The sequence below is a fragment of the Pteropus vampyrus genome, unplaced genomic scaffold (assembly GCF_000151845.1).
Source record: "Pteropus vampyrus isolate Shadow unplaced genomic scaffold, Pvam_2.0 Scaffold394, whole genome shotgun sequence".
In the NCBI taxonomy this organism is placed as follows: domain Eukaryota; kingdom Metazoa; phylum Chordata; class Mammalia; order Chiroptera; family Pteropodidae; genus Pteropus; species Pteropus vampyrus.
Window position 1 is genome coordinate 113750 of NW_011889175.1, and position 3868 is coordinate 117617.

Genomic DNA, 3868 nt, shown 5'->3' on the forward strand with positions numbered 1-3868 from the left:
CCAGCTAAAGAATGTAGAGCCCTCGCCACCTAAAGTGTGGCCAAGAGTCAGCATCACCAATACGACCTGGAAATTTAAGATACGGAATCCAGGGCCCCACATCAGACCTACAGAATCAGAGCATGCATTGCTACAAAATCCCTACGTGATTCATATGCACATCGAAATTTGAGAAATACCAGGAGTTCTGTTGTTTTTATTTAACGCACGCACGCGCGCGCACACACACACACACACACACACACACACACACACACACACACACACACACACACACACACGATCTACAGCATTTATTATATGCCAGGCACTGTTCTACATATTTTATAAATAATAGCAGATTTAATCCTCATAGCCACCTTCTGACTGCTAGGTACTGTTGTCATCTCCATTTCAATGAAGAAAAATATGAGGCACAGAGAAGAGACTTGCCAAAGGTCATACAGGTATTTAAGTGGCAGAGCTGGGATTTAACCCTAGAAGCCTAGCTCCAGTGTCCATGCTCTTAATGACTCCGAAATGAAATTCTACGTTTTTTAAATTTTTCTGGGACCAATTGATATGTCTGGCTAGTTAAATCTACTGTGCTTTAATAACAGACTTTTAACACACAAGTTTTTCCACCCTAAAGGGCGCAAGATTGAGGTATGCTTATTTTAGGCGCTCTCCCCAAAAGAATCTAAAACATATTTCTATATTCTAGAAAATGGCACTGCTTGCCTAATTTTCCTGTTGGTGATTAGAACGTGGACACATATTCAGCTCAGCTTACTATTCTTAAATATCTATCTTTACAAACCTGGAGGGATTCCTTTGACTAATAACATAAAGACAGGAAGTGATTGAATCTATAATATGGAAAGCATTAAAATAGTATATGATTTATGTAAATAAATATGCACCAAACAAACTACAACTAATAGCCAGCATCACACAGTACATTTCTGGTATTAATTCAGTTCCTCTCCACCAAAAAATGAGTGGAACCCGCAGGTACATGTAGCTTAGGGAAATGATCCTAAAACAATACCAAGATGTCCATGTCTCATAGGAGTGCATAAAAGACCAATTACTTCTTGTAAGAAGCTTTTCTTGTTAATCTCAATAAAGGAATTTGTTAAACTTTTTAGTGGGTGATCTGCAAAATGCACACAATATTTTTCTCGGTTGAATTTCCTGTCTCTGAACCTCTGCAGTGGTGGATCTTAAGTGCAGACCTTAAGAGGCCACACTGACTTTTAGCACTATGAACACAACTTTTAGGGTGTGTGGGAAAGCTATTCATGCTAGACTTCCTTCCTTTGTTACTTTATGAAATGTTCCCTTGGTATTGCTGCTATTAGCATTTCATATCTCCTTATGTTTAGACAAAAAGCTCTGATAGCATTATTGATTGACTAGATTATTCCATAGAGAACATATTTGTTCATTTTTTCTATTGGTGTATAATTGACATGCAATATCCTATTAGTTCCAGGTATATCATAGTGATTCGACATTTATATACACTACAAAATGATCCCCCCATAAGCCTAGTTACCATCTGTTACCATACAAAGTTATTACAATATTATGAACTATATTCCCTATGTCATACATTACAACCCTATGAATTATTTATTTTACAACTGAGAGTATGTACTCTCAGTTGTAAAATAAATCAGGTAATACCCTTCACCTCTTTCATCCACCCCCTAATCCCTCCCCTCTCTAGTAACCATCAATTTGTTTCCTGTATCAATGATTCTGTTTGTTCATTTGTTTTGTCTTTTAGATTGCATATATAAGTGAAAGTATACAATATTTGTCTTTCTCTGCCTTATTTCACTTAGCATAATACCATCTCGGTCCATCCATGTCACTAAGAGCAAGATTTTCTTCTTTTATATGGCTGAGTACTATTTCACTGTGTATGTGTATGTATGTGTATATATGTGTACATATATAGATATATCACATCTTTACCAATGTATCTACTGATGGATACGTAGATTGCTTTAACATCTTGCCTACTGTAACTAATGCTGTAATATCTGTTCTTACCTAAGAAGAAAGTTATGACCACAACCAATGGCCTCACACCAAGTATCTTTTCATCCTCAACTGGTATTTATAGTGATAGTTCCTATAATTCTCTAAAACACGCTTTCTGAGAGGCAATCTGGTGAAAGGCCGTGATTCAAAACTCTGCCTGCATGTTAGAATAGCCTGGAGCACTTTTTTAAAATACCAATGTCCAGACCCCACCCCAGAGATTCTGATTTAATTTGACTGGATGAAGCCTGAATTTGAATTGCTCTAACGACCACGGTCACTGTAAGGATTAAATGTGATACTGAATGTGAGACACCAGGCACAGTGACTGGCACAGTTTTTGACTTGGTAAATGCCACCCATGCCTCCCTCGTTTTTTCCAAGACAAAGGGGATGCCTACAATATGGTTCCGCTACAGGGTCAGCAGGGTCGGCAGAGCTCTTCGGAGCAACTCATTAGAGGGGAAAATGACAGCAGAGGGAGGAGTCACCGGCCACTGACAGCGAACCGTGACGCAGAAGGATTTCGTTCTAATGCAGGGCAAAAGGTCAGAATGAAAAAGGAAACATCAGATTTAGCGAAATCTGATTACCTGGAAATTTTTAAAAGGGTCACTGCCAACACTGTGCTGCTGCAGAGAATCCATTTTCCTCAGAAAAAGTGGAGGGCAGCGGAGGTGAACAATAGGCTCCATCTAGCTTATTATCTATATTAAACAGAAAGGTCAAGGCTGAAGATGGAAAGCAAGAAAGAGGAGCAAATGGAAGTGAGGGAAGCTTCTTGGGAGGGAACATATGAACCACACACTCCTCCCAAGTCTCAGCCGACATCCTGTCCTCTCCATACATCTCTTAAAGAAAAATAAAGACAAGGAACTAATACAACGAGCAACATTATCATCATCCCTTTAAATACTTTCAATAGTAAACGCTGTCAGGTAGCTATTGCTTCATTTGTTCTACATTAAACTTTACTGAGGGGCTACAATGTGCCAATTCCCATGTTAATACTCAGATTCTGTAAGTGATTCACTGAAACTCAATAACTTGTCTAAGAAGAGTAAACCACAGAGCTGGGACTTGGTCTGAGCTTTGACAGCAAATAACATTTAGAGATGGTAAGGTCCCCACCCATAGCTGGGAAGTTGGAAGATGTGATATCCCTGGTTTAGCGCTCTTCTGTCTGATACTCCCTTCCTCTGCACCAGCTTCAGCAAGTGTTCTCCTGTCTTACTTCATACTGCACTTCAAGGACCGGCTAGTAAATTCCCCTCTTCTAGAGGCCTTTCTTGACCCCGCATGAGCCAACTCTCCATTTGTAGACCTCTGGCAGCTTGTGCATGCCTGACATGGCAAAATTACACTGTATTCTCCACTGGACCATGAAATCCTCAAAGACAGAGGTTACTCATGATTCAAATTTATATTCTTAGAACCTGGCATAATGCCTGATAAAGAGGAGGGAGGGAGGTAGAGAGGGAGGAAAGAAGGGAGGAAAGGAAGGACTGAGAGAAGAAGGGAAGGAGGAATTCAGTGAAGTCTTTTCAAGAGGTGAAAAATTAAGCTGGATATGAAACTCGAATCAATGTGGGAGGCAGTAAATGCTTGCTTTCCCTTGCTCAGAAATCAGTTCAAAGAACATCGCAAGGAACGGAACGTGAGGTTGTGTGGAGAATCCATCAGGTCAACTACCTGGCTTGAAGAAAAGGTTTCAGGCTGAGCACAGAAGGCAAGACTATAAGGGCCAAGGATGTCTTGTGAGACTGACGAACATTCAGCCATGGGATGAGTATTGAATGAGCACTACTATGAGTCAGGTATTGTGCTCAGCAGA